General features: G+C 35.0%; 1 protein-coding gene across 4 annotated transcripts in view; it reads left to right on the top strand.

The window, feature by feature from the left end:
- Positions 1-12,239, top strand: part of ANTXR2 (ANTXR cell adhesion molecule 2) — a 152,569-nt gene that overhangs the window by 41,961 nt on the left and 98,369 nt on the right. The window lies entirely within an intron of this gene.

Here is a 12,239-nt window from a genome sequence, read left to right as displayed (position 1 = left end):
TAGTACTAGGCAAGCAAGTTAGTACTTCAGCTATACTCTTCAGTGGGTTGAAAATGCTAGAAAGTATTTTATCTAGTTTCTTCAGTACTGATTAAAAGGCTCTCTGAATATTTATCTGGATGGGTTTGAGAACTATTATTAGAATCTATAAATAATCAGAGCCATAAACGTTATTTTAAACACACACACATGCACACACACACACACATACATGTGTGTGCATGCACACACACAGTTCGAAAGTGAGATTTTCAATAATTACCATAGTATTTAATAAAAATTGCGGTTAAAGAGCATCAAGAACATGGCTAAAAAAAGGCACACCTTGCACCAGGAAATACTTGTCCATTTGTATGAACTCGTGCTTTGTGTTCCATTTCTTTTAAGGTCTATCTTCTCATCTTCTTTTTTTGTGGCCAAAAAACCACGATATCTGCTAAAAAGAAAAATAAATTTAGTTTGGATGAAGGAGTCTTATTTGAATTGTTTATACACAAATAATTCTACTGATAATTTAGTGTTCCCATTTGTGATTTTTTTCAGTTCTGTGAAGAAGCAAATGATTACAAATAGTTCAGATATTCTCTAGCCCAACAGTAGAGCATGTTTAAGATAGTTAATAGGATACAGTTTTCTAGGGTCTCTTTATATAGATCTGATACTGAAAGCAGGGAAAAATTACATATACAAGGCCACAATCCAAAATCTGGATTAGTATTTAGAGACTGAAAATGATATTTTCCTCTATGGAAACTAAGAAAATCATTCTAGCATTTTTAAGCTGACTTGAACATTTATCTTTTGTGGATACTTAAATATTCAAGATATCTATCGCACATCACTTTTGGTCATGCAAGTAAATTGGAACAGTATCAGCTTTCTATTTTAAATAGATTCAAAGAAGCTGCACAAGATGGCTTACAAAACTAAGAGTATTATTCATTTTCTGTATCATGTAATAATCTATGCTATTGACAACATACCTGTGGCTGAATTAAATTGGCACTGGAATTTGAGGCAAGTCAGTTTCTTGTGAAGCCATCTTAACCCCAAGCACACCGTAGGACTCAATGGCTTTCTGAATAATTGTGTCTGTATTAGCCATGATACATCTACTGACTTAAAGTTTAGTCTTGTTTTACTGAATCTGTAATTCTTCATTGGTCCTCCTGAATATTCCCCCAATCTATCTCCCAAACTGTATTTTCCATTTTAGTCATTGGCAGCTCCATCATTTTTGTTGTTCAGGTAAAAATCTTTTGAGTCATTATTGATTTCTTTCTCTCTCTTAGACCCAGTCTATCAACAAATCTTCTTAGCTCTAATTTCAAAATTTATCCAAAATCCAATCTCTGCTTTCTACCTCTACTGCTACCATTCTAGACCAAGTTACTGTCATCTTCTTGCTTGGATTATTAGTCTCTCAACTGGTCTTTCTGTTTCCATCCTTCACAAGAGTGATCTTGTTAAAACAGATCAGTTTATGTCATCTCTTCACTTAAGATTCTCGGTGATGAGTTCTTTACCCCACTCAGAGTGAAGTCTAATTAGTGTAATACTATACCAGGTTCTAGAGGGTCTGGCCTCTCACTCCCTCTGACTTCATCTTCTATTTGCTCTTTCTACTCAGTTATGGTCACACTGGCCTCTTTGCTGTTCTTGACCACATCTGCGCACTCCTGCTCCTGCACTTTTATACTTCTTGTTGCCTCTGCTTGGATTGCTCTTCCCCTGATCTAGAACTGTAGGTGAACTTACCCTAAGTAAAACAAAACAAATCCTAACTTATGATTTACCAACACTTTATGTCAATGGAGCACATAAGCTCCTTCTTTAAGTCTAGTTCAAATGTCACCTTCTCAGTAAACCCTTTTCTGATCACCCTATTTAATCATGCAACCTTCCTCTTTTGAGTCTGTAACCTGTATACCTTTTTCATGTTTTATTTTTTCTCCAAAGCCAATTGTTTGTCTGTTATTATGTTTCTACTTCCTGCTAGGACACGTTTTGTCTTGTTTCTTATTGTATTACTAGCACTTAACACAATGTCTGACTCATAGTAGATTTACTAAATGTTTGGTGGGTAAAAGGATGAATGAATTTTTCTTAAATATTTTTGTTTACCAGTTAACATAAAGATCTGAAAGAGGTCATTTGATTGCTGGGATCAGGTACCTGTACCAGGATGGAGGAAAATGGTCAGAATTTTATTTTGGGGGGCAATACTATTTAAAGCAGCAAAAAAAAAAAAAAAAAATCTTGGCTTTTAAATAATAGTGACTAGTTAAGGAAAGTAATTTACTTTCTTCTCTGAAGTAGTTATAAAATGCATTATGCCTGTTTTATCCCAGGCACTGATTTTGTTTTCTCTAGAATTTGCCTTTGGGCACAGTCTTCTTTTGAAGAGGATACCATCGAGGCTAGTGATACACTTTAATTATTTGTAGATAGGTTAAATACCCAGGAGATACATTTTTTAATCACACATAGCATAATAAATATCAGACATGAGAAATCATCATTCATTTAGATTTTGACATTAATATTTTACCTACAAGCAAACTGAGAATGTTCTGGGATAGAGATGTGTCTAAAAGAACTACTTTTGCCTTCCTTTCCTGGATCAGGTACATGATACCATTGAAGCAAAGCTTTAGATTTTATTTGTTAATGTACTGGGTATTTGGGGACATCATTATTTATTTTACTTAGTATGTTGCAAGTAATTTGGACCTTTCCTGTGCCTTGAATTTTCTTCAGACACTTTTGTAGGTGATGAGCTCTCTTATGAGATTGGATTGAAATCAACACAATTGAAACAGTTTAGCCTTGTAAGGTGACTGATGCTTAATATGTTTGCCTAATTAGCTTTTGGCTAAGGATTCAAACCCATTAAGTAGCTAGTTAGTCTATGTTTCAAATAAACACATCTGGCCCAACAATGAATGAAGGTTTTTCCTGTGTGAGGGTGACAGATGTGGTGATAGTTCCCCTTATTCTCTCACTTAAATAATTAACAACATGCTGGTGAAGTAACCCTAGACAGAGAGCCTCAAAGCCAGATGCACAGTCTCAGAGCTGCATCCATGGGCATGTGCCTCATCTCATTAGCCTGCTCTATCTGTTCTTTTCTTATCTTTGTGTTATTTCATGAATCGCACTTTGTTTGAGGATTATTCCTTTAAAAACTTAAGGCTTGTGGATTTTGGTTTAAAAGAGCATGTGGGAGATGGGGGACTAAGAATGTAGCCGAGTAGCTAGGACCTAGGTCGTCATTTGGAATTTGATGTTATGGAGTAAATGAAAGTTAAAGTTATCTGGGCAAATCCTATCCAGGTATATCATTTTGAGCATTGTTCAGATGGGTCTTTCAATAACGTTTTTTGATAGATCTGTCTGATAAATACAGAGATCTGTATTTATTAAATTTCTTTATTTGATATAGATTTTTAGGCTAAGATGAACAAACTCTTAGTATTTAAACAGAAAGGATGGTCATAGTAGCGGGGTTGTTTTCTATTTCTTCTGATGAGCACAATTTACTTTTAAAATGGTGTATGATTAAACAAACTGTCCTACCAAGAAAAATCTGCAGATTATTTAGAAATTTATTTCTAAAAGTGGTTCCTTTGTGCCAAATTGTCTTCTTTAAGTTTGAATAGGATGTATTCTCTGACGTTCTTTGAATGTTCCCTAATCCAGGGCACTAGCTTCACAGTTTAATGTGCAAGTATTACAAGTATTTGCAACATGGGCTTATTCTCTGACCCTTGTTTTGTGAGACATCAACAATAGCACAGCTGTTCTGCAATAGCTGAGATCTCAAACCTGTAATTTGGCAAGAAGAACAGAACAAATTGGGTAAATATACATAAACACATTGTGAAGAAAGAAAAACAGAACAGAATGAACCGGAGTCTTATCCTACAGTTTGTTTGATAGCGATGATTTAAGGAGGCATATGGTATAGTTAAATGTGCTTTCAAAAACATTGGCCAGAATCTTCTGGCAAATATGAAATAAATATCTAAATCAGATGAAACTGATAGTATTAGTTCTCTTAAAAGGCAGTGTGGGAAGACACTTGACAGAGTGTTTTGAGAAAGAAGTGGTGGGACATCACTGTGTGTAGAAAATTTCAAGGAAAACTGAAGGATCATTGAGATGAACAGTGTGGCAGAGTTGAAGTTAGAGCCTGGCTTCATAATAGAATCTTTTTATTTTCTTCAACTTTTTTTTTTTCAGTATTAAGCCTAATCTATTTTTCCTGGAATAAAATTGATTAATTCTATTTCTCTTTCTTGGTTAGATAAATTCTGCCTTTACTACAGTTTCTGTTCTTTCCAAAAGCATACTTATATCTGTATGTGTGTGTATGTCTATATAATCCCTAATTCTCTTATGTTAGTAGCAGGTGATACAACCACAACATTATTCCTTTTGCTTCTTGTGAGGAATGAGATTTTATTTTTTGGAAAAATCATGGATATTAAGACATTAGTTATGTCTTTATTTGAATATAAACATTAGAATCATGATGATATGGGTTAAAGCTAAGGGCTCTCTCTGTTTCTCTACCCCACACTTCCTTGGTGGAACATTTCTCTTTTCCTTCACATGGTGCACTGTTTTCAAATTATATCTATCAATGTGATAAGTTCACCTAATCTGCATTGCCTCTTCATCCTAAGTATTATATCCAGTTCTGGCAATGTCTTTTAACACATGAACACATGGAGGGGTGGCTAATAAGATGTCACCATGTATGGGAATGTTAAATAGGATACAATTTAAAATACTGAAAGAAATACTATTCAGATGTGATGCATTAACTCTCCAAACATTGGAAGATCTGTCACATGACAGACAGATTTGAATTGTTCTTTATTGCTACAGGAGAAAAAGGGTGAAGTTAAGGGGAAGCACACTTCAGATCAATATAAGGAAGAACTTTCTAAAATTTAGAATTATTTAGTAGATAATTCCACTAAATTATTTAGTAGATAATTATTTGGATAATGAAAAGTATTTAAAGATGGACACCTATATGAGGATGTAGAGAATATTCTTGAAATAGGTACTTAAATCCTCTTATATATTTGCTTCTAAATTTTATAGTATCAAAGCTTTTCATTATTACTAAATGTATTCGTCTATTCTCACACTGCTATAAAGAACTGCTGAGATTGGGTAATTTATCAAGGAAAGAAGTTTAAGTGACTCACAGTTTTACATGACTGGGGAAGCCTCAGGAAACTTAGTCATGGCAGAAGGCTAAGGGGAAGCAAGGACCTTCTTCACATGGTGGCAGGAGAGAGAAGTGCAAGCCCAGGAAAAACGGCCACTTTTAAAACTATCAGATCTCGTGAGACTCGCTCACCATCATGAGAACAGGATGGGGGAAACCAACCCCATAACCCATTCACCTCCTATCAGGATCCTCCCTTTACACGGGGGGATTACAATTCAGGAATGAGATTTGGGTGGAGACACACAGCCAAACCATATCACTAAGACTCTTTAAAGTTTTGGATGAAGGCGCTCAGTTTGATTGATTTAGGCACTAAATTGACTTGGTGATTCTTTTTTAAATGTCTTTTTAGAATGTTATTAAAAAACACACAGCAAATAGAAAGTGCTTATTTTTAGTGCAATACTCAGAACAATTATAATACAGCTTTCCTGTGATGTCCAGTAAATCTCTGAATATAGCTTTTTTCCTTCTGAAATCTAGACATCTTCCTAACTGCAATTTTTGTTTTATCTATTACACATATTGAGATATGCTAAAAATAAGTCATTTAATTCAAAAATCTTTTAGCCACTTTTAAGAAAGTATCCTTAGTCAAAACATTAATTTACATATAAACTCATTACTAGAAGTGGTACCTTTAAACTATTCATGAATATGGAATCTTATCTTCCAACTTAAAATCTTTATCTTTCATAAAATTATCTTTTAAAAAGCACTGCAGAGCATTAAATAGTATCACTTGATTTCAAAATATCTTAAGTCACCATAATTGTAATAAGCTTTTTGAGTAGCTGCCAGTTTAATTTTCAGTATGTGCAAATTGGAGGTAAATTATTTATTACTTCCAGCAAATGTCTTTCACAATTTTATTTAATTTTTTCATCCTTTTTAATGGATCATAAAATGACAATCTTTTATTGGATATGCAGAAAGTCAGAAGCAAATGAATACTTTGCAAATAGGTTACTGTGGATTGAAATGTCAATCATAATTCATGGAGTATAACATTTCTTAGATCAGAGTAGCTTTGACATATGGCAATGAGCCATTCTGTTTTGGAACAGTCATGCGTTTTTAGACATTAAATAGAATTATGTGACTATTAGGACTTAGTGAGTTGTATTTACTAAATTGTATGTCATAGTACTATTTAATAATTTCTCATGTGGAATGACTTTACTATGTTTGAATTTAATTTTATTACTATTAATTGTCAGTTGACATGAGAGTACACTTCAATCAATCTTTTTGTTACATTAAGTTGTTAAGCTTTCTTCTATCCTTCTACTTTGAAAAAACATATTTTAATGATGGAGCAAAGCATGGATTAAGATATTTGTAAGAAATATTAAACAATGTAGAACCAATTTATAGAAAATTAAGTTGAAAGTGTTGCCATTTCCCAGCATTATCTTCCCCTGCCTCCTTGTATTATCTGCACCAGGTGCCACTCTTGTCTCAGGTTTTCCCTTGTCTTTTGTGACTTCATATTCTCACTCTAGCTGTTTCTCCCCTTTCTCCTCAGATATCTCTTTAGACTACTTTTCTTTTTACAGTCTCTTAACTGTCAGTTTTTTCTTTTTGAGATGGGGTCTCACTGTCACCCAGGCTGGAGTGAAGTGGCATGATCTGACTCACTGCACTTTTGGCCTTTCTGGCTCAGGTGATCCTCCTACTTCAGCCTCCTGAGTAGCTGGGGCTACAGGCATGTACCACCACACCCTGCTAATTTTCTGTACGTTTTGTATAGACAGGGTTTCACCATGTTTCCCAGGCTGGTCTCAAACTCCTGGGCTCAAGACAACCACCCGCCTTGGCCTCCCAAAGTGTTGGGATTACAGGCATGAGCCACAGTGCCCAGTGCCCCTCAGTTTTTATCATGGTTGGAGGATACTTGACTTATAAACTCACCCTTTCTATTGCTCCCTTTTTCTTCCTGATGAGCTCCAAATTTCCTAGCAAGATCTTCTTACTAGCTTTAAGTCTGCTGTCCAAATGTCTCCTATCCAAATGTCTACAAAGTCACTTGGATTTTCTATAGGCACCTTAAACTTGGAGGTCTCAAATTAAACTCACATCCTTCTGTTCAAACTTGCTCCTTCTGTGTTCCCTATGCAAGACTGCCCACCTACTTGTGTAAGACAGAAACTTTGAGGTCATCCTTTTTTCTTCTTCCTCACCTCCTACATCCAATAAATGTCCATGTCCCTTTTATTCTAACTCCTAATATGTCTCAGTTTTTGTTTTCACACTAACCTCATTGCCACTATTTTAGTTCAGTTCTACTTTGGTATTTATTTCTAGTGCACTGAGACTTTCTTAACTGGTCTTTCTACTTTTGAAATTTATTCTTCAGACCCCTGCCTTACACTGTAACAAGAATGATATTTGTAAAACACAATTCTCACTATATTTCTACCAAACTTAAAACTCTTAAGATGAATTCCAGATGTCTAAAGATGGCATCCAGGGACTCAATGATCCTTTCCCTGCTCCCCTTTTCAACCTGGAGCCATTTCATTCTTACTCTCACCCTCTTTTGTTGCTGGAGTACTGAATCACTTTTACTGCCTTGACTGTTCTGTCCCTATCCCTTTCTTGCCTTCCACCCTGTCGGAGTGCTCCATCTGCATGGACTCCTTTCTAATCTCATTTCCTAACTTCTGATCATTCTTTAAGCTTCATCCTGTAGTCGACTGCCTGCAGGAAAACTTTGCTAATGCCTCCATGCCAAGGCCAAGTCTGTTGAATCTCCCACACAGCCCTCTAGAACTCCTGTGCTTAGACCTATTTTATTAATATCACATTCTTTTGTAATTGTTTATGGGGCTTCCTTTTATTTACATTGTAATTTGTATTATTTGTTACTGCAGCCCTTTTACCAAGTACAGCCCAATTATCATTGCTACTACAATTAATTAATAAATACTCGTTTAACTAGCTAGTAATAAAATAAGTGACTGAGTGATTTTATTGGCAAATATTCCTAAACCAATTTAGAGTGTGATTTTAGGCCTGAGGTTTAAGCACAGAGCTCAACACAGCTATAATGTTGGATTTAATCAAGGTCATGTTTTATAACAGGAAGAATATAGCACTGGAAAAATTTTTTACATGAAACTGCCTGACATTATATAGTAGGCATTTTTTGAACAATTTAGCTTACAATATTTTTATATAGCAGTAAGCAGAATAGAAATTTATTAAATTAAACAAAAGGTATTACATGATGATTTTATTGCTTCTATATACATTGCTTCTTAGCTTGGATCTAAAAGGTTTATTAAAAAGTACCTTGATATTCTAAATAGTCCTTTAGACAAATATCCAGGTGTTAACAGTAATTTATGGAGTACCTGTTGTGTCCCAGGTATTGTGTTGTATATTTTATGTATATTATTTTACCAAGCTCTGTTCCTCAAAACAACTTTGAAATAGGTACAATTATCCCCATTTTACAGATTGGGAAATGGAAGATTAAAAATGGAGTGATGAGGGTTCAAACTCAGGACTCCAGTTTCGCCCAAATGCCCTTTTTCAATATTATTAGATCCTTGGGGCAAATAAAAATGAACTGCTCTCTTGCCTCCCATATATGTTTGCAACTAAGTAAACACAATGTTGTTTTAATACATTTTTGCCCATAAGAAAGCCTCTGTAACTGAGCGCATGGCTTCCACTGTCAGAAACATACTAACCAGAAGTAGAAGTTATGTAGGAGTAAGAATAACAATCCATAGATGCTAACAGAAATGACATAAAATATGACAGAAAACACTAAATATGTTTAATTGAGTCTTGAGGCAAAGAAAGCTCACCAAATTTGGTTTGCATTACAGTGAGTGGTTTTCTCAACCTGTGCCAGAAAAGGAGTAGCATAGCTTTGGGCAAAGGCTCTAGCTTAATGATGGTGCCAGTACCATACCAATAATTTCAAAAATGTTTTTCTAAAGAAGCAGCAAAGTTTAAAAGCAGATGTAACTGTGTTTTTCATATTTGCAATGTTTCTGAAAAATTTTCACAGAAAACATACATGTGTCTATACACACACATTCATAAATATATATATTCATAAATAAATATATTGCTTTAGCATATAGTAAATGCCATTCTAGTTAACCATGAGAAATATGTGAATGTAGCAAAAAGCCAGAAGATTCAAATGAAACTCATGCTAATGAGAGAAATTTAAATATAAGACACTAAAATACATGTGGAGGATTAAAGTAGTATGTTGTAGAAGTGAAAGCATTTTGAGTACAGAGTCAGTGAAGTCCAATATTTGGACAAGTTACCTTTATAAGCTTGTTTCTTCATGTGCAAAATGGAGATGATGCTAGTGCTGACCTCAGTAGGTTGTTGTGAGAATTAAATGAGAAGATGAATTAATGTGTCTGGTTCTTAGTAAGAAATCAACAATTGCCTGTAATTATGAGTGGTGTTTATAGTTACATTTTGATCACTCTGCTACTACTACTCTCAAAAAGAGGAAGATATTCTTGTTTCAATTTCATACATCATATATCATCAAGTGGATTTCTATATCTGTGGAGACTTAACTCAGTATTTTTTTTTTTTTTACACCAGCCACATTATACTAGAGTGAGATTTTCAGAGAATGCAGTTATTTTTGTCGATTACAAGATCATATCAGCATGCATTTCTACTATAGGAAAGAGTAAACTTTGTTTTAAAATGATATCTTCTGCTCTCATTTCATTTTTTTAAGCATTAAAAGTTTGAATGTTTCCTTCATTAATTAGGGAACTTGTTCGTTTCTAGTGAATTTTAACTGTCAGGTTATAAACAACTTCAGTCAATGTCTACTGATCCCTTAAAGTTGAATCAGTAAGATTACCTGCAAGAATCACATATTATTATGAATGAAAATTATCTTTCCAAAAAATAAAACCATGCCAACATGTCAGATGATTCTGGCCACATTCTTTAAAGTAGAGGAATTAAGAACTAGGGAAGACGATTTTTTATTTGATTATGCTTAGTCATTAAAAAAACAAAGCAAGGCACCCATTTCTTCAGAATGAGCAATTAGGTTTAAGTTTTCTTTCTTAATACGCCACTTGGCCTTTTGTGTTGGAATAGTTCAGAAGTACAGTTAATTAGATGCAAACATCCAGAATTCTTATTCTTTTCTGGATTTACCTAAACCATCTTTTTTTTTTTTTTTTTTTTTTTTTTTTTGAGATGAAGTCTCGCTCTGTCGCCCAGGCTGGGGTGCAGTGGTGTGATCTCGGCTCATTGCAACCTCTGCCTCCCGGGTTCAAGTGATTCTCCTGCCTCAGCCTCCCGAGTAGCTGGGATTACAGGCGTGTGCCACCATGCCCAGCTAATTTTTTTGTATTTTTAGTAGAGACGGGGTTTCACCCTGTTAGCCAGGATGGTCTTAATCTCCTGACCTTGTGATTTACCCGCCTGGGCCTCCCAAAGTGCTGGGATTACAGGGGTGAGCCACCGCACCCAGCCTAGCTAAACCATCTTTTTAAACAAGGTGCTTTGAAGTACGTACTTTACACAGAAATATTTTAATAGAAGTATTTCTATATTTTGATTGAATTTAGCTTGAACTTTGCCAAGAATATCCTTCCTAGTAGCTTTCTTGTATGAATCCAAACCAAATAGCACACTGAGAAAAAAAACACATCAAGGACTTTGATTTCATCATTTAATCAAGCCTCTCTGATATGATGGAAAGAGTTCAAAGTTAGAATCCTAGCTTTATTACTTTGGGCAAAGTAATTAACATTTCTGGGCTTCCTGCCCCCCATCTGTAAAACTGTGAAACTGCTATTTACTTCAAGAGCTATTGTGAAGGGTTAAAATAGATAATGCCCATAAAATGCCTAGGATAGCATCTAGCACATGGTAAGAACTGAATAATATTTCTCATCTCCCCTTTCTGTCAACAGCTTGAGATTGTTTCTGGGAGTTTGTTTTTTGTTTTTGTTTTTGCTTTTTTTTTTTTGACAGAGTCTCACTGTGTTGCTGAAGCTGGAGTGCAGTGGCTCAATCAGAGATGACTGCAGCCTCAACCTCCCAGGCTCAAGCGATCCTCGTGCCACAGCCTCCTGAGTAGTTGGACCTATAGGCACATGCCACTATGCCCGGCTAGTTATTTTTATTTTTATTTTTTTGTAGAGATGGGCATCTCACTGTGTTGCCGGGGCTGGTCTCAAACTCCTGGGTTCATGCAATCCTCCCACCTCAGCCTTCCAAAGTGCTGGGACTATAGGCGTGAGCCACCATGCGTGGCCTATGGATAGATGGCTTTGATTTGTTTGCAAACCAATTATAAGATAATATCCTTTGTAAACTATTTTGGAAAAGAGCTCTTTCTGCACGAACCCTCTTGTCATTTTTTTCCCTTTTGATACCTTGTTTTAGTTATTTCTATAATAAAATGTTACTAACTCCAGGCTAACTAATCCCAAATAATCAATCTAAACTAATGAAATTTTAATGATTATTACTTGCTTTATAATTTGAAATCATATTTTCAAAATAAGAACTATATTTTAACTATAATATTTCTTAGCCAGGGACAAAAATTATCTCTTCTTTGTACCTGTATCGGGATATTTTAATATCTTCGGACCATCTACAACAAACACCTGCAAATGGATCTTTCTCTCTTTCTTTTCTTTTTCGCTGTCTTTCATATTCACTTTCTTTATATTTTATTTTTGACTGGTTTATTGCTTCCAGTTTTATATTCTTAGTAGTAATACCTAGAGACAGGAAAATAGGCTAAATGGTATCTAAAGCTTTTCTTTCTTTGTAGGTTTTTGTGAACCTGAAACAACCTCGGCATTTTTCTGGATTTAGAAATTTCTTAATGCCTGTATTTCTGTTACTAATTTGTAAAGAAACAATTAGTCCACTTAATAAGTTTGCCTGACTAATAAGTAAAGGCTAGAACTAAGGAAGAAAAAAGCTGGCATAATTTACCAAAAGCTGTGACTCTTAC

The sequence above is a fragment of the Nomascus leucogenys genome, chromosome 9, assembly GCF_006542625.1.
Source record: "Nomascus leucogenys isolate Asia chromosome 9, Asia_NLE_v1, whole genome shotgun sequence".
Lineage (NCBI taxonomy): Eukaryota > Metazoa > Chordata > Mammalia > Primates > Hylobatidae > Nomascus > Nomascus leucogenys.
Note: the sequence above shows the minus strand (reverse complement) of the source record. Positions and strands in the feature narration are given on the sequence as shown.